General features: G+C 47.1%; 1 long non-coding RNA gene across 1 annotated transcript; it reads left to right on the top strand.

Moving 5' to 3' along the window:
- The first annotated feature begins 1,516 nt into the window (after nucleotides 1-1,516).
- LOC137335410 (uncharacterized) lies at nucleotides 1,517-23,325 on the top strand. Its single transcript, XR_010966402.1, has 3 exons — nucleotides 1,517-1,550; nucleotides 22,607-22,687; nucleotides 23,013-23,325. It is a non-coding gene; the product is annotated as an uncharacterized lncRNA (long non-coding RNA).
- Nucleotides 23,326-24,880: the final 1,555 nt, after the last annotated feature.

Here is a 24,880-nt window from a genome sequence, read left to right on the forward strand (position 1 = left end):
GATATTGGGGAGCTCTCGAGGCGATCGGTGGGGGGTAGAGTCTGGGGCAAGGGAGGCCCAAGGCTTCCTTGAGAGGCCTGAAGGGACAATCCTGCTCCTCCTGCCCCACCAGGAAACCTAAAATAAAATGTTTTGGACATACCCGCCTTTGGGCCTCTTCTGGCCCACGATCCCCCCCTGCTGAGGGGGAAGCTGACACTGCTCCCCCCTGCTCAGCCTTTGGACTAAAATTGCAGTCAGGTCCCGATGACATATTACATAAAAGTACACAGAAACGGGCCATTCAACCCAACTGGTCAATGCCGGTGTTTATGCTCCACCCGAGCCTCCTCCCACCCTACTTCATCTCACCCTATCAGCATATCCTTCTATTCCTTTCTCCCTCATGTGAATTGGATAACATCCCTTTAAATGCATCCATGCTATTCGCCTCAACTACTCCTTGTGGGAGCGAGTTCCACATTCTAACCACTCTCTGAGTAAAGAAGTTTCTGCTGATTTTCCTATTGGGTTTATTAGTGACTATCTTTTATTTGTGTTCTCTAGTTCTGGTCTCCCCCGCAAGTAGAAACATCTTCTCTACGTCTACCCTATCAAACCCTTTCATAATCTTAAAGACCTCCAATGGGTCACCCCTCAGCCTTCTCTTTTCTAGAGAAAAGAGCCCCAGCCTGTTCAGTCTTTCCTGATAGGTATAACCTCTCGCATAATCGGAACCCGGTTTGCACATTTAAAGAGGACCACACTGCCTTCTTGCGTGTGTCCCACTCGACTGCTCAAAAGAGTAGGTTATCATCGGGACCTGACTGCAATTAGAAGCGGAGAGGTTGTTTACCCTGGCTGGAGAGTCTAGAGCTAGGGGACATAGTCTCAGGATAAAGGGTCGGACATTTAGGACCGAAACGAGGACGAATTTCTTCACTCAGAGGGTCGTGAATATTTGGAATTCTCTAACCCAGAGGGCTGTGGATGCTGGGTCATTGAGTATATTCAAGGCTGAGATCGATAGATCTTTGGACACTAGGGGAATGAAGGGATATGGGGATCGGGCGGGAAAGTGGAGTTGAGGTTGAAGATCAGCCATGATCTGATTGAATGGCGGAACAGGCTCGAGGGGCCGAATGGCCTACTCCTGCTCCTATTTCTCAAGTTCTTATGGGACACGGAGGGGAGGCAGCGGGATCAGAGGGACGTAAGTGACGACCCTCATTTTAACTGCCCCCCCCCGCCGTCCACCACCGCCCGATTGCTGCCAGGCCGGAGAGTAGTTAAAATCGGGACGTGCAGCGTCCGGGCTTAGACACGAACGCTTGGATTAGGTGCCGACCGACACCAATGGAACTGGGCACGTGGTGAGTCCTGAGCTCTCCGGCCGTGCAGTCCCACAGTCGAAAAATAAATAAAACACTTCCTTTTGTCAGCCTTACTAAATGAGGTCTCCAAAGGGTTAATGGCAAACGACAGAGGGAGAAGCAGATTGTGAAACTGTTAACAGTTAATCTCTCCTTTAGCCGATTCAGCAGTTCACATCAAAGCTCTTCCTTTTGAAGGTAAGCTTCCAAAATTAACCGCACCTCTTTGAAGTTTCGTTTAAAGAAAATGAGCACAGGATGTTCACCCCAAGTTAGATTTTAATTTCCTTTCTCGGTCCGTCTTTTTAATGTCTTTCCTTTCTATCTTGCTTGTCTGGGTTTTCCGCTCTGAGCCTGTGAAGGAGACGAAACACTTTCAGTGTCTTCTACAGACACCCCCAGGGCCTCGGGCCATAAAACCTGAAGTTTTACATTAAGTACCTCGGCGGGGGCGGGGGGGTGGGGTTTAAAAAACAATTAAATTAAAAGGCAAAAGTAACATTTCAGTAATCACAGATTGTCCAGGTAAGAAAGAAAGGTAGAACTTGCATTTATATAGCGCCTTTCACTACCTCAGGACGTCCCAAAGCGCTTTACAGCCAAGGAAGCACTTTTGAAGTGTAGTCACTGTTGTAATGTAGGAAACGTGGCAGCCAATTTGCGCACAGCGAGATCCCGCAAACAGCAATGTGATAATGACCAAATAATCTTTTTTAGGTGTTCGTTGAGGGATAAATATTGTCCAGGACACCCCTGCTCTTCTTCAAAATAGTGGCCACGGGATGTTTTACGTCCACCTGAGAGGGCAGACGGGACCTCGGTTTAACGTCTCATCCAAAAGACGGCACCTCCAACAGTGCAGCACTCCCCCAGTACTGCACTGGAGTAGGTGGTGAACCCACAGCTCGACTGACTCAGAGGCGAGCGTGCTACCCTGTGAGCCACAGTCGACACATTCACGAATAGCAAGAGGGCAGGGAATTGGAGAAAAACATGCAGGGTTTTCTTCATCATCCTCGGGGTAGACGTGGCGCACAGGGACAATCAGCAACTCGTGTCCAACACGGGGAAATCGGCAACAAATGGCCGCCTCTGGGAGCTCATTATTTAATCAACCAATTAACTTAATCGGGGCTTTTAAAGTTTTTTTTTCCCCTTCTTTCCTGAAAATGTTAACTCACGGGCACCGGCAGAGAACTCGGTCAAGTGGTCACTCTTTATGGGTGAGCCTAGACAGTGAGCGCCGGCAGGCTCGTCGACCATGGGGGGCATCACAGGCAAACCCATTTCTGCCCTCGACTGATATCCACGCACGTGCACTTTCCAGCGGGGACAGCAATCTAATCTCACGGGGAAGGCTATCGGGAATGGAGCAGAGGCATGAGAGTAATTAGACAGCTCTTTCAAAGAGCCGGCACAGGCTCGATGGGCCGAATGGCCTCCTTCTGTGCTCTACGATTCTACGATGCCAGTTTATTTTTTTCCTTCCCTGGCCCGGGGATGCTGAGCTCAATTGTAATGGACCACCTACTGCCCAGACTGAGATAAGCTAATTCAGCACAGGCTGGTAACTGGTGTGCATGGTACACTTCCAAACTGGGCAGCAAATGCACCAAATGAGCCCCTGGGAGAGCTTTGACCAGGAAGTGTCATGGAAAGAACTTTAAGGTGAGATGCTTGGGCACCAATTGTGGATCGTGGAAGGACCAGTTACTGCTTGTCAAAAGCAACTTGTATTTATATAGCCACTTTAACATGGGAAAATGTCCAATGGCGCTTTGCACAGGAAAACGGATGGCAAGTCAAAAAGAGATTCGGCGGAGACGGAATGGTAGAAGGGGTGGAGGGAATCCCAGGGAGTGGGGCTAGGGCTGTCAGTGGTGGGTCAAAGGGATGCACCAAAGGTCAGAGTCAGAGGAACGCAGTGATTTCGGAGGGTTGTAGGGCTGGTGGAGGCTGCAGAGACAGGGGAGGGGGCGAGGCCATGGAGGGATTTAAAGACAAAGATGAGAATTTTAAATTTGAGGAGTCGAGTGACCAATAACCAAGACCTTGGCAAAAGAACCAGGGGGGAGATGAGGAGATTTTTTTTTACGCAGCGAGTTGTTATGATCTGGAATGCGCTGCCTGAAAGGGCGGTGGAAGTAGATTCAGTAACTTTCAAAAGGGAATTGGATAAATACTGGAAAGGGAAACATTTGCAGGGATATGGGGAAAGAGCAGGGGGGAGCAGGACTAATTGGAGAGCTGTTTCAAAGAGCTGTCTTAGGCACAATGGGCTGAATGGCCTCCTTGTGTGCTGTGTGATTCTATGATCTTTACCAGCAATGTGTAGGTTGGAAGAGACTGATTTACAGCTTGAGGTTAGACTATATAGTTTTTGGGGTGTGTGTGTGTGTGTGTGTATATATGTGCGTGTGTGTGTATATGTATGTGTGTGTGTGCGTTTGTGTGTGTATGTGTATGTGTGTGTATATGTGTATGTGTGTGTGTATATGTGTGTGTGTGTGTATATGTATGTGTGTGTGTGCGTTTGTGTGTGTATGTGTATGTGTGTGTATATGTGTATGTGTGTGTGTATATGTGTGTGTGTGTGTATATGTATGTGTGTGTGTGCGTTTGTGTGTGTATGTGTATGTGTGTGTATATGTGTATGTGTGTGTAAATGTGTGTGTGTGTGTATGTGTGTGTATGTATGTGTGTTTGTGTGTATGTGTATGTGCGTGTGTATATGTGTGTTTGTGTATGTGTATGTGTGTGTTTGTGTGTATGTGTATGTGTGTGTGTGTATATGTGTGTTTGTGCTTCATCCATTTCAAAGAAATGGATATTTTAAGATATTTCTTCAGCATGTCCGTTGACGTGGCAACTATCGTGAGGTCACACCTGAGTGAAAACAGAGGGGGCCTTTCAATCTCAGTAACTAACACATTCTGAGCTCATTCATCAGCCAGGCTCCAGGGCCCAGGCGTTACGGGTCTGAGTTTGACTGTGATTGACAAGCCCCATCTGTTCTGGTTTCAGGATTCATCGCACATCATAAGGCCCTTGCTGTCCCAATTCCAATTAAAATATCATGAAGGAAATGAAATCCTTGCGTTTATGCAGCACTCTTTCACGTCATTAAAACATTTCAACGTGTCCTCACTTTTGGCGCACAGTAGCTATGGCGACGCAGGCAGGCATTTTGCACCACAAACAGCAATAAGACTCAACATTGATTTCAGTAACTTCAGGCCATAACCACTGCTCCCATTTTTTTTGTGGGACTGCAGCTGCTGGTAATGGTTCTGCTGTTGCCATTTACAGCTCCTCTAGACCCATCTTTTGTTTCTTTACTTGTCCCATTACCACCCTCCTTGCCCTGCACCATCATCCCTTTTGTGATTTAATCACTGTTGCCCTCTACCCTATCACAGACCATCCCTTTTGTCCTCCCCTCGCCTCCCTCCCCTTTCCCTGGCTCTGTACTTGCTTAAAAACCTTTAACTCTTTAACATCTTCCAGCTCTGACGAAAGGTTTTCGACCTGAAACGTTAACTCTGTTTCTTTCTCCACAGATGCTGCCTGACTTGCTGAGCTACTCCAGCATTTTCTGATTTTATTTAATAAGATGAGTGATTGTTTAAGCAGTCGGGGGGGGGGAAGGAGGATTGATAGATTTTCGTTAGGCAAACGTATTGCGGGTTACAGAACCAAGGCGGGTAGATGGAGTTAGGATACAGATCAGCCGTGAAAATATTCTGGCCCAATCACGCCACCTCCCCCTCCTCCTCCCCCTCCCGACTTTACCGGCCGCCTGATTTTACGCCATCCAGTGCCCGCACTCGCCGTTAGAATCTTAATGAGGCCCAATCAACTTTGGGCAGATCACCAACATTGTGCCCATTCGGTGCCCAAACGGAAAAGTCTCGCTCCCACCCTTGTCTTTCGGTTCCCTTCAATATGACGTTTTAAATTGGATCTCCAACCATCGGAAACGCATGCCGGAAGCCGGAGGCCCGAGGCTCACCTGAAATTGGGCCTCGGGCCTCATCGGCATATTGCCACCGAGTTGCGAGCCACTGAGCGATCAGGGGGAACGGGGGGGTGGGGGGGTTTCAGGAGGGAGGGGAATGATCGAGAGGAATGTGGAGGATCGGGGGGGAGGGGAATGATCGAGGGGGAAGGGGACAATCGGGAGGGAGGGGAATGTTCGGAAGGAGTGGGACGATTGGGAGGAGTGGGACGATCGGGAGGGGGAAGGCAATCAGGAAGGGGCCGCAGAACACGGGGTCTTCAGAACTGCCGTGCAACAGGGAGGAATGCTTCTTGCCACATTCATGTAAGTATTTTTATTCAGAAGAACATAAGAACATAAGAAATAGGAGCAGGAGTAGGCCAATCGGCCCCTCGAGCCTGCTCCGCCATTCAATAAGATCAAGGCTGATCTGATCCTAACCTCAAATCTAAAGAACACAAATTTACCTCCTTTAGACGGCTTGTAGACCTGGTTATCCTGAACCCAGCGGACCAGGGGCTGGCTACCTTCAGGGCAGACCAATTTCGGGAGAGGGGGCCCTCAAACAGGCGTCAGGCCTCCTACTTGTAAACGAAATTGGATTACCGTCAGTTTCAGGTGCAAGCCCTGGACGCCTATACTGAAGCCTTTACCAATATGGGGAGCGTCGCACTGCCGGTGTGGAAGGCACGTGCGTATGCTGCCCACCGTACTGCACGCCTGTAAAACGAACGCGGCATCAAGAATTTCAAGGCCGGGATTTGAAGCTGAGTTCAGGGTCAAACAGAACACTGAGGTTGCACGCAGTATGGTTCAGCTTGAGTGAGCAGCCGGGGAGGGAGGCGAAGTTGGGGTCAAGGATAGGACGTTTTTGACTGGACGTAAATAAGATTGCTTCAACTGGAGAAAGTTCTGGTCCATCCGCAACTTGGAACTGACCCCATGTCTATGGGCATCAGTTGCCAATGGGGAACATGCAAACGAGGAAAAGGAGAAGACCGAAAATTGTCTTACTTGTTTTGAAATCCCTCCTTGGCCTCGCCCCTCCCTATCTCTGTAACCTCCTCCAGCCCTACAACCCTCCGAGATCTCTGCGCTCCTCCAATTCTGGCTTCTTGAGCATCCCCGGTTTTCATCACTCCACCATTGGCGGCCGTGCCTTTAGCTGCCTGGGCCCTAAGCTCTGGAATTCCCTCCCCAAACCTCTCCGCCTCTCTACCTCTCTCTCCTCCTTTAGGACCCTCCTTAAAACCTACCGCTTTGACCAAGCTTTTGGTCGCTTGTCCTAATATCTCCTTATGTGGCTCGGTGTCAAATTTTGTTTGATAATCGCTCCTGTGAAGAGCCTTGGGACGTTTTACTGTGTTAAAGGTGCTATATAAATGCAAGTTGTTGTCGTAACCATGTGGGAAGGGAGGAGAAGCCATTGCTGGCTATGTTAGGGCAGTAGGAGTGGTCCTGCCAAAGTAAACTATGGAGGAGAAGCAGTGGAGGAGGTTGCAATGTTGGCCCCATCAAATACTCAAAGAAATGGCGGAGGACAAGGAGGGAAATGTACCTTTGAAGCAATTACAGAAGATGTCATTGGTGATTTTGCCTAAGGTGGAGGTGGAAGACCATGAGTGACTTAACAGGGACAACGGGATCAAAAGCAGAACCAAGAGAGCTCTTGAGTAGGCCAATGCAGTCAGCAGTGTCAGGGTGGGTGGAGGGCCAGAGGAGGGGAAGGTGGGGGTGGGAGAGTGCGTTTGTAAAGGAGCTGGGGGTGTCTGAGTGAAGGTGAGTTGGTGGGGTTGAAGATGTGAGGGAAATGTTTGAAGTTATACCTATCAGAGAAAGACTGGACAGGGTGGGGCTCTTTTCTCTAGAAAAGAGAAGGGTGACCTGATTGAGGTCTTTAAAATTATGAAAGGGTTTGATAGGGTAGATGTAGAGAAAATATTTCCACCTGTGGGGAGACCAGAACGAGGGGCCATAAAATAGAAGATAGTCACTAATAAATCCAATAGGGAATTCAGGAGAAACTTCTTTACCCAGAGAGTGGTTAGAATGTGGAACTTGCTACCACAAGGACTGGCATAGATGCATTTAAGGGGAAGCTAGATAAACACATGAGGGAGAAAGGAATAGAAGGATATGCTGATCGCGTGAGATGAAGTAGGGAGGGAGAAGGCTCGTGTGGAGCATAAACACCGGGATAGACCAGTTGGGCCGAATGGCCTGTTTCTGTGCCGTAAATTCTATGTAATTCTATGAAATGATCACCAGAAGGCTTGTCAATGATTGAAACCTTAGAGGCGGTGACAGGAAAGAAAAATATGAGGAATTTTATTGAAAGCCCACAGAGCAGGGCAGGTGCGGGATATAAGACATATATATATAACCCCTAATGTTGTCTTCCTTCTTACATTGTTGTTTGCCTGAAAAGACAAAATGAATTCCGATCCCCCGCAAAAAAAAACCCCTAAGCCCCAAAATAAAAATGATGCCGACAGAAAAGGTCGACAACATCCTGACCGACTGCTGCTGACAGGCTGTGTGCAGACACTGACACTCAGTCTGAAATATCAGTGATTCTAATGCCGCTCCCTCTGGGACTGCCTTCCTATACCTGCGATGGGGGTTGGCATTTCAGAGCTTTGTGTGGGAAATCAGAGTGACAGCAATAATCAGAGCTCGACTCGTCAACAATAGACATTCAGACTGGGCCGGGCTCCTTATCCGAGGGGATGGAGTCACCTGCAGATATGAATACGGACACAATATTATAATTGTTATTGGAAAATCTGTATCATTTGTTTGAATACTGTAATCCCCACTGCTAGAAGTGACAGAGCAAAGGCCACACTCATGCTTAAAGTCCAACAGCTACATCACATACAGGCAAGTACAATTTACAACCATACATAGTCTCACACTGGCGTACAACTACCCACACAACAGTTCTGATACCCTTCCAGTTAGAGGGGATGAAAGAAAAGAAAGAGGGCAAGAAAGAAAGAGAGAGAGAAAGAGAAAAAGAGGCTTAAAACAGGTTGATGCTTTGATCAAATAGTGGACAGAGGACAGGTTTCATTATTAATGTTGCACAGCACAATCCTCTGTGCTTTAAACTCTGAATTATGGTGCGATGTTAGTGTTTGGAGGTGTAGACGAGGTGTTTAACACAGTCACAAACTCAAGAAAGAGAAAAAGAAAGGACGAGGGGCCTGGACTATTTGCATAAAAATACAAGAGGGATCTCAATCAAAAGCCTGTTCCTTACCCTTACCTCCAGTTTGTATGAATCCACGGAGGGTCTCTTTTAATTAAATTAGTTCCATCGGGTAGATACGGAGAAACTACTTCCTCCGGTGGGGGAATCAAGAACAAGGGGACATGATGTCAAAATTAGAACCAGGCCGTTTAGGAGGGAAATCGGGAAACGGATTTTCACACAAAGGGTAGTAGGAATCTGGAACTCTCTCCCCCAAAAGGCTCTGGATGCTGGGAGTCAATTGGAGCTTTCAGTCTGAGGTCTGATGGAGGCTGAGATCGCTAAGATTTTTTTGTTGGGTAAGGGGTATCAGGGGATAGGGAGCTGGAGGCAGTAAAATGGAGTCGAGGTGCAGATCAGCCACAATCCAATTGAAAGGCGGAACAGGCCCGAGAGGCTGGATGGCCTCCTCCTGTTCCTGCTGGAGGACTGCCAGTACCCTTGGCCCCATGCCCTGCCCCAGCAAGAGTCAGCACCTTTAGCAAAAAGAGCGGAGAAAAGTCTCCCTGGAATTTTTAACGACGCAGGTCTGGTTGAAGTTTTCCTGTTGATGCCTGCGTGTTGGGAGGCAGAGGGGTGGATGAGTGCGATGGTTTGTAAGTGTGAAAGGACGCAGGGTCCTGAAAAGTGTGCTGCCACTCTCTTGGATTGTAAAGCCGAGATCTGGAGACCCGGCCTGGCCTAGTGCGAAAACAGATGTTTTACTTTAGGTGGATTTGGAACCATTTGGTAAATTCTCTGTTCGCTGATTGGCTGTTGTTATGCTTGCCCAGCATTTCCAAATCAATTGACATTTTTCTGCTTCCCCACAGCTCAGCACAATCCTGTCCCTCTGCTGAACAAACATTCCTCCTGAATTTTCCAGCAATTTCGATGCCTCTTCCTCCACGAGTGGTTTTCTCCCCTTCACTTTCCCCGTTGAAGCAATTAATTCATACTGGGGTAAGCTGTATGGACAGCGAGTGAGAGGACAGCCCTTTTAGGTGTCAGCAGTGGCTCAGTGGGTAGCAATATCGCTGACTAAGTCAGAATGGTTGTGTGTTCAAGTCCCACTTCAAAAGATTTGAGTACAAAATCTAGGCTGACTCTCCCAGGGCACGTACCGAGAGCGCCCTGCACTGTCAGCGGATGAGACATTAAGCTGAAGGTCCTATCTATCATCTCAGATTGTACCTAAAGGTTCCAATGGTGCTATTACAAAGAAGAGTAGTGCCCTGGCCAATAATTATCTCTCAACCCACATCACTACAACAGATTATCTGGTCATTATCACATTGCTGTTTGTGGGACCTTGCTGTGCACAAATTGGCTGCTGTGTTTCCTACATCACAACAGTGACTGTACTTCATTGGCTGTAAAGTGTTTTGGGATGTCCTGAGGTCATGATAGGTGCTGCATAAATGCAAGTCTTTTTTTCTTTTACATGGCGACTGTTCTCTTGACCACAGCATGGACACACAACAGGCGCTTTGTATGGTTCTACTGGTTGCAAGTGTAAATCTGTGGTGGAAATTGCTGCCCTCTCTGCAACCTAATCAAGGTGGGCGTCAAACCTGACTATGGCTGAGTTTACCGAAAGATGAGTTAGTTGTGGCTAATTGCTACATTCCCCGAGTACCTACCCGGGTAATGGGAGCAAAATAAATCATTACCTGATAGCAGCTATGAGTTTACTGCAGTTACTTTGGCGAGGCCAGGCTGCTGCCTAGTCCAACACTAAACTAGCCAAAAAGACGATGAAAAGAAAGATTAACCAGGATTAACCAGGGTGTGTGTGTGTGTGTGTCTGGGTGTGTGTGTGTGTGTGCATGAGTATGTGTGTCTGAGGGTGTTTGTGTGTCTGGGGGTGTGTGTGCGTCTGTGTGTGTGTCGGTGTATGTGTGGATAGGTGTGTGTGTCGGTGTGTGCATTTGGCAAGGTGTCTGGGTGTGTGTCTGTGTCTGGGTGTGTGACTGGGTGTGTGTCTGGATGTATGTGTTTGCCTCTGTGTGTGTGTGTGTGTGTGTATCTGAGTGTGTGTCTGGTTGTGTGTATGTGTCTGGGTATGTGTGTCTGGGTGTCTGGGTGTGTGTCTGGGTGTGTGTCTGTCTGTATGTGTAGAGGAGTCCGGTTCCCCTCTCCCAGAACTTCCAACTCACACTCATTTTGAAATTAACACCCTCATTTTTTAAAAATTCGTTCATGGGATGTGGGCGTCGCTGGCGAGGCCGGCATTTATTGCCCATCACTAATTGCCCTTGAGAAGGTGGTGGTGAGCCGCCTTCTTGAACCGCTGCAGTCCGTGTGGTGAAGGTTCTCCCACAGTGCTGTTAGGAAGGGAGTTCCAGGATTTTGACCCAGCGACGATAAAGGAACGGCGATATATTTCCAAGTCAGGATGGTGTGTGACTTGGAGGGGAACGTGCAGGTGGTGTTGTTCCCATGTACCTGCTGCTCTTGTCCTTCTAGGTGGTAGAGGTCGCAGGTTTGGGAGGTGCTGTCGAAGAAGCCTTGGCGAGTTGCTGCAGTGCATCCTGTGGATGGTACACACTGCAGCCACTGTGCGCCGGTGGTGAAGGGAGTGAATGTTTAGGGTGGTGGATGGGGTGCCAATCAAGCGGGCTGCTTTATCTTGGATGGTGTCGAGCGTCTTGAGTAAACAAGAACAATCCCTCTCTCAGCCTGAAGCAGTTAAACATCACCCATTTTTTTATTACATGTTTACTAATCTCATTAGCTACTTTTCTGGCATATCTTATATCAAACTGAGTAGAGGAGGAGTTTGTTACAACCTTCAGTCCCATTTGTGTCAGTATAAACCACTCGCTGCCCCTGCTTGCGAGCTAGTGAGGGCTAGAATTGAGGACAGAGGCAGCTGAGAGGGATAAATCTCAGAGCTACAATTATATCTGGGGCCATTTAGACCCAGAACATCTAGGAATCCAAAGCAGCTTCTGGATCTCTTATTTGGCCAATTTAGCTACACTTGCCACCCACAAGGCTGGAAGGTCTATCGTCCAGAGGGTTGTGTGTCCAAATCAACACCGTGAAGCTGAATTAATGTGAGAGAGTGAAAACCATTTTAAAAAATAAACTGTAAATGTCGCAAAGGGGTGGGAAGATTTTGCGTTCTCCTGAATGTTCTCATCTCGTTCCCAGAGTCTCTGACGGGTCAAACTGGAAAGGCTGAAGCTTCGAAAAGCTGGTGCGCAGGTACAAAAAAAATCATGTAAATGGCTAATGGAATGTTGGCCTTTACCTCAAGGGGGCTGGAATACAGTTTGTACCAAACTCTGGTCAGACCACATTTAGAGAGACTGCGTTCAGTTCTGGGCACCGCACCTCAGGAAGGATATATTGGCTTTGGAGGACGTGCAGCATAGATTCGCCAGATTGATACCGGGGCATAAAGGGTTCAATTATGAGGACAGATTGCATAGACTAGGCTAACATTCCCTTGAGTATAGAAGATTATGGGATGATATAATTGAGCTGTTTAAGATGATTAAAGGAATTGAAAGGATAGATGGAGAGAAACTATTTCCTCTGGTGGGGGGAGTCTAGAACCTTAAAATTAGAGCTAGGAGGTTCAAGGGGTGATGTCAGGAAAGGGTAGTGGAAATCTGGAACTCTCTCCCCCAAAAAGCTGCTGAGGCTGGGGGGTCAATTGAAAATTTCAAAACTGAGATTGATAGATTTTTGTTAGGCGAGGGGATTAAGGGTTACAGAAGCAAGGTGGGTAGATAGAAGTTAGGATACAGATCAGCCATGATTTCATTGAATGGCAGAACAGACTCAAGGGGCTGAATGGCCTCCTCCTGTTCCTATGTTCCCAGAGTCTCTGACGTGCCTTATTGGAGAGGCTGGAGCTTCATTCACTGCGAAGTTTAGATCACTGAGGCCCTCATCTGGCAAGCTCTGCGTGTGGACACTCAGCAATTTTTTCATTTGTACTTTCTTCGCATTCCATCTTTTGATTTTAACAAGCGGTAACTCAGGAGTGTAAATCCAGCACTCTCCCCCCCAACCCCCGAATCCCCTCCCCACCTGAATCAAAAAAAAAATCATTAATAACTAGAAAGAGTGCAGAAAAGATTTACTAGGATGCTACCGGGACTTGATGGTTTGACTTATAGGGAGAGGTTGGATAGACTGAGACTTTTTTCCCTGGAGAGTAGGAGGTTAAGGGGTGATCTTATAGAAGTCTATAAAATAATGAGGGGCATAGATAAGGTAGACAGTCAAAATCTTTTCCCAAAGGTAGGGGAGTCTATAACGAGGGGGCATAGATTTAAGGTGAGAGGGGAGAGATACAAAAGGGTCCAGAGGGGCAATTTTTTCACTCAAAGGGTGGTGAGTGTCTGGAACGAGCTGCCAGAGGCAGTAGTAGAGGCGGGTACAATTTTGTCTTTTAAAAAGCATTTGGACAGTTACATGGGTAAGATGGGTATAGAGGGATATGGGCCAAGTGCAGGCAATTGGGACTAGCTTAGTGGTATAAACTGGGCGACATGGACATGTTGGGCCGAAGGGCCTGTTTCCATGTTGTAAACTTCTATGATTCTATGATTCTATGATAATAAATTTAAATAACATTAATAAAAAAGAGACTGAGCTGTTTGTGGAATGCACTGGCCAAGGGGCACACTCTGGATATTAAGACAGAATGCAGGTTCTGGCTTGTACCAGGAGACAGGTGCAGCTGTGAACGGGACATCATCAAAAATCTCCCACCGACAGAAGAAACTCTTCAGAGCCGCGTTAAAGAAGCAAACGTCTACAGACGCAAGAAACGTTTCATTTTGCCTCCCTCTCACGCTCAATTTTCTCCTCGGCTTTGTAGGCCTCACCCACCCAACGATACCTCTGCCCAGTGACCATCCTTTAGGTGTGAGCCTGAGGAGCGGGTGTTAACTGGGTGTGTTTTTACCTGGGGGGGAGAGGCGACGCTGTTGGACAAGTCCAACCCAGCCCCAGCTGCGTGCACACCCGAACACACACACACACACACGCACACACACACTTTCCCAGCAAAAGTCACTGGATGCCGATCGGGAACCGAGAGCCTGGTTAACTTTTCTCGCTAGTCATCACATAATTTCCCACCCCCTACCGCCTTGCTTCCACTCTCCTGCCGTTGGCCGCCTGACACATCCATCCTTGGGAAGCATCTCCTTCCCACACCAATTGGAAAGAGAACATGTTCTTCGTTACCCCGATTGGATGATTCTTGACTGTTAGTCAAAGAGTCCTTTTCCCCCATTTCCAATATTTTTATAACTAATAAACAAGAGTGTTCAATGAAAACTTTTTAAAAACCACAATCATCTTTAATGCTGCGATGAGTTTTCTCCCGGGTGTTTGCTCGCAGCATTGCCCTGGAGATTAATCTTTCATTACTGGAGACTCCAGGACAATCCTGGAGGGTTGGCAACCCTGGCTCCTACTCCTGACTCCGGGTCCAGTAAACCCTCATGTGGATAGGCCGGCCTGCAAGGGAAGAGGGGGGGGGGGGGAAATCCAGGTTCATCTACGGGAGGCCCCGAAAAACTGGAAGGTGAGGAGAAGTTCCCACTTGATGTTTTCATTCCGAACGGTTTAAAGATAAAGAGGGGCCTCATCTGTAGTGTTTACAGTGAACAGGATTTCCTGAGCTTCGTGCAAAAGCACCTTTATCTAAACTGAAATCTAAACCGTACCTTTCTATTCTCAACCCTCAGTGACCCTGGATTTCAGGAATACAGTATCTTTATGGCCAGACATGAGTGTTACTCTTATTACAGTATGTGCATTGTGCCGTAATTACTTATGTACGGCTTGCACACACACATATCATACACACCCTTTTCAGATCGCAAAAATACAGCCCAGTGTTGTCAATACATTGTGCGAAAGCCACTTTGGCCCAGTTCTATAAGATTTTTTGCATAAAATATGCACTTGCTTACAAGGTGAACCTGGTTGCTGGGGCCAATTCCCGAATGTAAAATGAAGTGATTTATTTAGATAGCACCTTGAATGTGGAAAAATGTCCCAATGCGCATCACAGAGGTGTGAGTAAACACTGAGCCAAAGAACGAGAGATCAGTTAGAATGCGGAACCTGCTACCACATGGAGTAGTCGAGGTGAACAGCATAGATGCATTTAAAGGGGAAGCTAGATAAACACATGAGGGGGAAAGGAATAGAAGGGTATCCTGATAGGGTTAGATGAAATAGGGAGGGAGGAGGCTCGTGTGGAGCATAAACACCGACATAGACCAGTTGGGCCGAATGGCCTGTTTCTGTGCTGTGCATTCTCTGTAATTAGGAAGGGTGAAATAGGTGGTTTTTAAGGGGGGTCTTTAAGGAGGAGGGAGAAAGGCGGAGAGGTTTAGGGAAGGAATTCCAGAGCCCGGGACCAAGGTGGCTGAAGACACAGCTGCCAATGGTGGAGGGAAGGGAGGGGGAGCACAAGAGTCAGAGGAACACACAGTTCTAGTGGGATTCCGGAGCTCGGGAAGCTTACAGGGGTAGGAATGGGCGAAGCCGTGGTGGGAATTAAACACGAGGATGAGAATTTTAAACTTGAGGTGCTGGGGGGGACGAGGAGTCAGTGAGGACAATATTAAAACATTTCTGGTGTGGTGGATTGCATTTATAGGACCTGGGTTCAAATCCGGTCCAGAATAATGGGATTAAAGCTACTGTCTGTCTTCTAGTCAATGTGGGGCCCACAGCATAAAAGCGCCCCAAATTTGGCATTAGTTGGCATAAAATTAACAGTCTTACTCAGAGGAGGCACGATGACAGTTGTGAGCAATAGAAGAATGTCATGCTGCGGCAGTAGGGGGTGCTCTCCTGGGGTTGGGCCCAAGACATGTTGTTGGGGCAGCGAAAAGGAAGCTTTACTTTGAATCTATCCTGGGAGTGCTTGATAGTGGCACTGAATGGGGGGTCCAAAATGGAACCTGCCCCATTTCCCAGTGTTAATATGGCTCACCTGGATGAGCATGAGACCTTTCACACAAAAAGAGTTTGAACAAGGTACAGCAGATAGGAACACAGGAACAGGAGGAGGCCATTCAGCCCCTCAAGGTTGTTCCACCATTCAATTATAGATTCTAGTTGATCTGTATCTTAACTCCATCTACCCGCCTTGGTTCCGTAACCCTTAATACCCTCGTCTAACAAAAATCTATCAATCTCAGTTTTGAAATTTTCAATTGACCCCCAGCCTCAACAGCTTTCTGGGGGAGAGAGTTCCAGATTTCCACTACCCTTTGTGTGAAGAAATGCTTCCTGACATCACCCCTGAACGGCCCGGCTCTAATTTTAATACCCTCTTGTTCTGGACTCCCCCCACCAGAGGAAATAGTTTCCCTCTATCTACCCTATCAAATCCTTTAATCATCTTAAACACCTCAATTAGATCACCCCTTAATCTTCTATACTTAAGGGAACACAAGCCTAGTCTATGCAACCTGGCCTCATAATTTAACCCTTTTAGCCCCAATATCATTCTGGTGAATCAGCGCTGCACCCCCTCCAAGGCCAATATATCCTTCCTGAGGTGCGGTGTCTAGAACTGATTACATTTATATATATAGCCCAACATGTGCGTGAGAGGAGGCTATCATTTGTGCCAGTATGATTGCTATAAAAGGTGTTTCCTGCCAGAAACATGAGCAAAAGCTTCTCCATCATAAATATAACCCGTACTGCTCCGAAATATCTACTGCTCCAACACCAGTGTGGGCTACCCTGCTGTCAAATATCCTCCGTGGTACTGGGCCTGTTCGCAAAGGCCTCATATGACAGAAAGCTGCAGCCTTTCAGTCCAAAGGAGAAACAAAATGGCGACTTGCATCCCTGTGTGCCCGTGCGGCGGGGGACGATCCAGGTTCCTGCCTATGCAACGAGGGGTCTTGCAGAATTGGGCCTTTGACCTTTGCGGAGCTTGTAAGAGGGGCAATTGAGTTGGTTCGTGACCCCGTTTACACTTTCCTGAGGAGCGGTCTGGGTGCCTGTGGGCAGGGCCGGCGTTATGGCCATGAAACTCGTGCAGTTGCGCGAGGCCCCGAGCCGGTCAATTATACAGTGCCTTTCACCACCTTGGGACATCCCAAAGCACTTCGCAGCCATTGGAGTACTTTGAAGTGTAGTCACTGTTGTAATGTAGGAATGTTGTAATGCTGGGTCAAAATCCTGGAACTCCCTTCCTAACAGCACAGTGGGAGAACCATCACCACACGGACTGCAGCGGTTCAAGAAGGAGGCTCACCACCACCTTCTCAAGGGCGATTAGGGATGGGCAATAAATGCCGGCCTCGCCAGCGACGCCCACATCCCATGAACGAATAAAAAAAAAATGCAGCAGCCAATTGGTGCACAGCAAGATCCCACAAACAGCAATGAGATAAATGACCAGATAATCTGTTTTAGAGATGTTGGTTGAGGGATAAATATTGGCCAGGACACCGGGGAGAACTCCCCTGCTCTTCTTCGAAATAGTGCCATTGCATTTTATAAGACCACCCGAGAGGGCAGATGGGGCCTCGGCTTAACACGTCATCCAAAAGACGGCACCTCCGACAGTGCGGCGCTCCCTCAGTACTGCACTGGGAGTGTCAGCCCGGAGTACGTGCTCAAGTCTCCGGAGCAGCTAACTCCCTGTGAGGTGGAGGAGGCCTCTGGGGCCATTCCTCTCTGTGGGCCCTGGGCCAATACAATAACACGTATTAGCCTCGCCCTGTAATCTGAATAACCCTATACATGTGAAGCTACATCCTGAGAGTAACTTAATTCTTATTCCCACTGAGCTTTAGAGTCGTAGAACTACATATTGCATAGAATTGACAGCACAGAAACAGGCCATTCGGCCCAACTGGTCTGTGCAGGTGTTTATGCTTTGAGTCCCTCCACACACTGAACTGAATTTCTTGGTATTGACTATCCTTGATTTTCAGAGGGTTATTGGAACCTTATTGAGGTCATCAGCTATTTATTATTATACAGCACCTCACCACTTCGTTGAAATATCTCAAAGTTCCTCACACAATGAATTACTTTATGGAACACTGTGACGGTTATTATGTAGGCAGACAGTCAATGGTCAAGAGCATGGTAGGTAGGACCATTTATTACCAGATCACAAGGTTCAAATTCTATTTTGCTGATGTTACTAGAGGCCACAGAAGTGCTTTTCAACTGATCTGATCAATAAACACCAATAAGTAGTGTTAATGAAGGCCTGCTCTGGCTGTGTGTTGTCAGGAGAGTACTGAAGAGTTTGTTAAATGAGGCCTAAGTCCAGAAAAATCCTTTAATGACATACTAACAATCTCAGCGTGTAAGGCGATTTCTAGCAATGATTGCAAAAAGCTAACAGGGAGATTAGTTAATTAGGTGGTGAACTGCTCTGACCCTGGGGTACAGTTCGCAGATGGGTTAACCCGTTGCATGCTACTGTAGGTGTCAGCTGTGGCTCAGCGAGTGGCATGTTACCTCTGAATCAGAAGGTTGTGGGTTTAAGTCCCACCCCAGGGACTTGAGTACAAAATCCAGGCTGACACTCCAGTGAGGGAGTGCTGTGCTATCTTTTGGATGAGATGTTAAACCGAGGCCCTGTCTGTCCTCTCAGGTAGATATAAAAGATCCCATGGCACTATTTTGAAGAAGAGCAGGGGTGTCCTGACCAATATTTATCCCTCAACAGACATCACTATAAAACAGATGATCTGGTCATCGTCACATTGCTGTTTGTGGGATCTTGCTGTGCGCAAATTGGCCGCCGCGTTTCCTACATTACGACAGTGACTACACTTCAAAAGTACTTCATTGGCTTTGGGACGTCCTGAGGTCGTGAAATGCACTATATAAATGCAAGTTTTTTTTCTTTATACTTTTCCTACAACAAGGAAAACAGTGCATCCAACAAAAGCAAAATTGTAGGTACTGGCTCACACATTACCCTTTCACCTGTGAAGCAGAGGTTCAAATCCAGCCCAGATAAAGAAAGAACTTTTAGATAGCACTTTTCATAACCTCAGCACATCCCAAATCACTTCACAGCCAATTAAACACTTTTGAAGTGTAGTAACTGTTGTGTGTGCATAGCCAGCCCATTTGTGCACAGCAAGCTCCCACAAACAGCAATGAGAGAAATGGCCAGATCATCTATTTTTGGTGATGTTGGTTGAGAGATCAATTTGGCCAGGGCACCGGGAGAACTCCCCTGCTCCTCTTCAAAATAGTGTCACGGGATCTTTTACATCCACTTGAGAGGGCAGACAGGGCCTCGGTTTAATTCCAGGGATGAGGGACTTTAGTTGCGTGGATAGACTGGAGGAGCTGGGATTGTTCTCCTTGGAACAGAGACGGTTGCGAGGAGATTTGATAGAGGTATTCAAAATCATGAAGGGGTCTAGGCAGAGTAGATAGAGAGAAACTGTTCCCATTGGTGGAAGGGTCAAGAGCCAGAGGACATAGATTTAAGGTGATTGGCAAAAGAACCAAAGGTGACATGAAGAAAATCTTTTATACACTGCGAGTGGTTAGGATCTGGAATACACTGCCTGAGGGAGTGGTGGAGGCAGATTCAATCGTGGCCTTCAAAAGGGAACTGGATAAGTATTTGAAAGGAAAAAATTTGCAGGGCTATGGGGCGGGGAATGGGACAAGCTGGATTGCTCTTGCATAGAGCCAGCATGGACTTGATGGGCTGAATGGCTTCCTTTTGCACTGCAACCTTTCTATGATTCTATTTCTAATGTCTCATCCAAAAGACAGCACCTCCAACAGTGCAGCACTCCCTCAGTATTGCACTGGGAGTATCAGCCTGGATTATGTGGTTAAGTCTCTGGAGTGGGCTTTTGAACCCACAACCCCTAGCCTAAGAGGCAACAGTGCAACCCACTGAGCCAGATCTGGCTCCTGGGAGTGGGTCTGGTGATGTGGAAGAGCAGAGAGATTTAGGGGTACGGGTTCACAGGACATTAAAGGCAGCACCTCAGGATGATAAGGCCCAGAAAAAAAAGCTAACGGAATTCTAGGTTTTTTTCACAAATGGTATAGGAGTCTCTTTCTGCTGGCCGTGAGGATTCTATTGGAAAAGAGTTCATAACATCACAAGATAATTACACATGAGGGAGGTCATTCAACCCCTTCTTAGTTCACCCATCCCGATAGATCCTGTACCATCCAATCGTTTCTTAAATGATTCGAGGGTTTTAACCTCCACTACTCAATCCGGGAGATTCTTTTCATGTGTTGATCACTCTTTGTGTGAAGAACTTCTTAATATCAATCTTAAATTTGTCATTTTACTAGTTTGAACCTGTGTCCCCTTGTTCTAAGCTTGCTGTTTAATTTAGAGCAATTTTCTGGTTTACCTTTTCAATGTTGTTTTTGGAGACTCTCGACCCAACTCCTGGTGGTCACAGCTCAAAAACCACTGCATAATTCAACATGGATTTGTTAGTGCTTTGACGTGGATTTGTTAGTGTGTTTTAGAGAGGCCAACGTCTCTTATCAAAAAGGGTTATGGGAGCTACCCTGAATCTTAGTGATTCACTGTCCCCAATATTCCCTTCCCTTGAAAGTTGGAAACATTTGGCTCACTTTCTCCTGCTGGTAATGCAGCCGAGATTGGGAATTTTGTTAGGGAATCACAGATGAGAATTCACACCATGGCAGCCAAAGTAGGTGAAGAAAAATTTGGCAACTGAGGTGCCCTTCATCGAAAATGCCTCCAAAAGAACAAGGATCTTCTCGCAATTTAGCAGTGAACATCTTTAGGAACATAGGAACAGGAGTAGGCCATTCAGCCCCTCGAGCCTGTTCCATCATTCAATACGATCATGGTTGATCTGTATCCTAACTCCATTTACCCACCGTGGCTCCATATTCCTTAATACCTTTGGCTAGCAAAAATCTATTGATTTCAGATTTAAAATTATTAATTGAGCTTAGCATCTACTGTATTTTTTGGCCTCTTGTACATCCCCGATTTTCATCGCCCCACCATTGGCGGCCATGCCTTCAGCACTCTAGGCCCTAAGATCTGGAATTCCCTCTACGTCTCTCACCTCCTCCAAGGCGCTCCTTAAAACCTACCTCTTTGACCAAGTTTTTAGTCACCTAAATGCTGGAAACACACGGCAGGGAAATTAGCATTTACAGAGAGAAAAGATGAGTTAACGTTTTGTTATCAATTCCATCTGACGCAGGCTTTGCACCTGAAACACTGACCTAACTTTTGTGTTGTTGAATTCTCTCCGCCTTGTTGCCACCTCTGCTGGCCTTGTTATGGCTGCTGCCAGACTGCTACCACTTTCACCCAGTATTTTTGCACCCCCCCACCAATGGCCTTCCACCCAATCTTGTTGCTGCCAGTGTCGCTCGATAAATCTTCTCCTGGAATAAAATCCTCCCAACTGAAGGTTAGGGTTGAGCTGAGAGTTCGAGTTTGACCCTAGGCTTAAAGCTGCTCTTAGGGTTGGGGGTAAAGATTGGCCTAGAGTTAAGGTTAGGGTTGATGAGGTAAAGGTTAGGGTTAGGTTCAGAGTTAGGTTGAATTTATTTCAAGTGGCAACTTTGTTTCATTAAAGAGTCTTCATTTCAAGGAAGACCGTACAAGATGGGTTCACGAGAGTGAGAGCGGATCTGTTACTGGGGTTGGTTAATTTTGCGAAAGTGTCTTTGATGCTACTCCCACCAACTTTATTGCTGCCAATGCTCTCCCTTGCCACCGGCCATGCTGCCAACAGGGGGTCAGATACGCCAGGGATGCCCAGAAAAATCGGTCAGAGCAACTTCTCGATTTAAAGAGCTCTGTGCAGTTCTAGGCAGGTTCCTGGAAGAGGGGCTGAACTGGCAGGAGATAAAGAAGGAAACAGGTGAGCTTCTAATTTTATAGAGATTGATATGGAAGTGCTGGTGGTCCACGTTAGATAATGAAGGGATGCTATTGTTGGTGCACCAGGAAAAGGCCATCACATGCAAAAGCACGGGCCATGTGGAAGGAGGTGGCTGTGAGCAGTACTTCCATAACCCCCCAAGACCCCTTTGCAACAGTAACTTGCATTTATATAGCGCCTTTAACGTAGTAAAACGTTCCAAGGCGCTTCACAGGAGCATAATCAGACAAAACAAAATTTGACACAGAGCCAAAGAAGCAGACATTAGGACAGGTGACTTAAAGCTTGGTCAAAGAGGTAGATTTTAAGGAGCATCTTAAACGAGGAGAGAGAGGCGGAGAGGGGGAAAGGTTTAGGGAGGGAATTCCACAGCTTAGGGCCCAGACAGCTTAAGGCACGGCCGCCAATGGTGGGCCAAAGGAAATCGGGGACGCACAAGAAGTCAGAATTGGAGGAACAAAGAGATCTCGGAGAGTTGTAGGGTGGGAGAAGGTTATTGAGACAAGGAGGGGCGAGGCCATGGAGGGATTTGAACACAAGGATGACTTTGCAGAAGAGGTTAGAACAAGTTTAATGACTTTTTATTTTATTCGTTCATGGGATGTGGGCGTCGCTGGCAAGGCCGGCATTTATTGCCCATCCCTAATTGCCCTCGAGAAGGTGGTGGTGAGCCGCCTTCTTGAACCGCTGCAGTCCGTGTGGTGACGGTTCTCCCACAGTGCTATTAGGAAGGGAGTTCCAGGATTTTGACCCAGCGATGATGAAGGAACGGCGATATATTTCCAAGTCGGGATAGTGTGTGACTTGGAGGGGAACGTGCAGGTGGTATTGTTCCCATGTGCCTGCTGCCCTTGTCCTTCTAGGTGGTAGAGGTCGCGGGTTTGGGAGGTGCTGTCGAAGAAGCCTTGGCGAGTTGCTGCAGTGCATCCCGTGGATGGTACACACTGCAGCCACAGTGCGCCGGTGGTGGAGGGAGTGAATGTTTAGGGTGGTGGATGGGGTGCCAATCAAGCGGGCTGCTTTGTCCTGGATGGTGTCAAGCTTATTGAGTGTTGTTGGAGCTGCACTCATCCAGGCAAGTGGAGACTATTCCATCACACTCCTGACTTGTGCCTTGTAGATGGTGGAAAGGCTTTCGGGAGTCAGGAGGTGAGTCACTCGCCGCAAGATACCCAGCCTCTACATCACTACATCAGCAAAGGTAAGAGTTTTCAGATGAATAACCGGGCAGATGACTGACTTGTAGAGAAGCACATGGGTATTCACTAGGACAAGAGTCAATCAATGCCCCTTGGGGTATCACATGGGCAACTAGCCCCCTTGTCCCAGAAGCATAGTCACTTGGCAGCACTTACATTCCATGTTTCACATCCTGTGATGTACACTAGTGCACTGAAGTCTCCCATCCATTTCCTTGCTCCCTCACACCTACCATTATGACCATTCGTTGCACAAATCCTGACTGCTTGTGACAACAGGACCTGGAGACTTCAGCAGCCGATTGATACCATGCGTTCCTCCTGCAGAAGACAGCAACGCAAAACCAAAGAATGCCAAGTTCCTGAAGGAGGACGTGCCACGTTCAGCATCTGACCACACGAAGAAGAAGCAAAGGCCATAATTGGCTTCCACTCTGGCCTGGCAGTTGGGGATGGAGATGTGCCTTCAGTGGGTTCATGAGAATGCAGACCTTTTGTTTTTTTTACTGTTTCTATGTATTCTTCAATCTCTTTACCAGCTACTCCTTTCCTGATAAGATGATAATAGAATGCTGCTGAAGCATGCCAAAATTAACAGTACTGGTTTGTTTCCTTCACATCATATATATGGTTATAAACAATTTTACAACACCAAGTTATAGTCCAACGATTTTATTTGAAATTTACAAGCTTTCGGAGGCTTCCTCCTTCCTCAGGTAAATGTCAGGAACTCCTCGAAGCCTACGCATTTATAAATCACAGAACAATACATGGTGATTACAGACAGTCTTTGCAACTGCCCGTTGCCAAGGCAATCACCGTGTTCATACAGAGAGGTGTTACCTACAGAGCCCCCGAATATACAGTCAAAAAAAAACAAACAGAAAAAAAAACAGAGAGAGAGAGGCAGAAACATCCGGAAGGCAGAGAAAGCCAGCAAATGTCATCACCGGCATCTCCACATCATATATATATGGTGTCAGCTGTGGCTCAGTGGGTAGTACTCTCGCCTCGGAGTCAGGCCCCAGTTCAGAGACTTGAGCACAAAATCTAGGCTGGCCAGTACAGTACTGAGGGAGTGCTGCACTGTCAGAGGCGCTGTCTTTTTGGATGAGAAGTTCAGATAAACCATTGGGAGCTTGGTGAGAGGAGGCAGATCTGTGATGGGATGAGAGTTTCAAATAGTCCTCTACCCATTTTGTGAAGCTGTGCTGAATGAGACTATCTCTCAGGTATCGAGCAGCCATTGCCACCGTCCCTGTCCTTCAAGGACTGGGTCTACTGCATTAACAGTGTCATCACAAGTTTCTCTTGCATGCTCTAGTGCCCTACCCAACCCAGGAATTTCAGGGCCACTGTGTCAGGCACCCCATCCCAAAACAGGGACAATCCCTAGGCCACTTTCATTAAAAATTCTTATGTACATTTTCTGTGGCGTGTTACAATTGTCACAATAAGAAATTTTACGGGTAAATTAATCTTATAAAAATATCAGGGGTCAGAGGCCTTGGAGGCGAGGGTTGCCAACTCTAGTTGGACGTATTCCTGGAGGTTTCATCACGTGACCTTCGGCCCCCCTGGTTAAACCGCCTTTTCTCCCACCTCCAATATTTCTTCTCACTAATAAATGAAAGTGTTCAAAAAAAAATGAAAAAAACCCCCCCACAATTCTTTTAATACCCTTCTAATTTTTTCTCCGGGTGTTGCTCACAGCAATGTCCAGGAGATTCATCTTTAATCCCTGGACAATCCTGGAAGGTTGCCAGCTTGAAAGAGTTCATGCGGCCATCCTATATTCTGAGGAACGTTCTGTGGGATGAGTCTAAATGGGAACGTGGAGAAACAACTAATTTAATCGAAGGCGAAAAGAACAGACTACGGCTTAATTTAATGTGCGAGCAGCTTATTTTGTAAAGATTCTGCAGTGAAGCTGTCCCATGTGCTAACACAGAAGGAGGACAAAGCTTCTTTACATCTGCCAATCCTGCCCGTGTAAGTCAAAAACAGCAATGTCTCTTACATACAGTTAGTTCTAACTAAGCTGAAGCAATGACTATAGTGACCTCTATGGATGGTAGTGTAGAATGCCCTGCTGGGGATAGTGTAGAATGTCCTCAGGGGTTCTGTTTCTCTGGTTAATGTGTTACATAGAATGTACAGTACAGAAACAGGCCATTCAGCCCAACTGGTCCATG

Source organism: Heptranchias perlo, chromosome 19, assembly GCF_035084215.1.
Source record: "Heptranchias perlo isolate sHepPer1 chromosome 19, sHepPer1.hap1, whole genome shotgun sequence".
Taxonomy (NCBI): Eukaryota; Metazoa; Chordata; class Chondrichthyes; order Hexanchiformes; family Hexanchidae; genus Heptranchias; species Heptranchias perlo.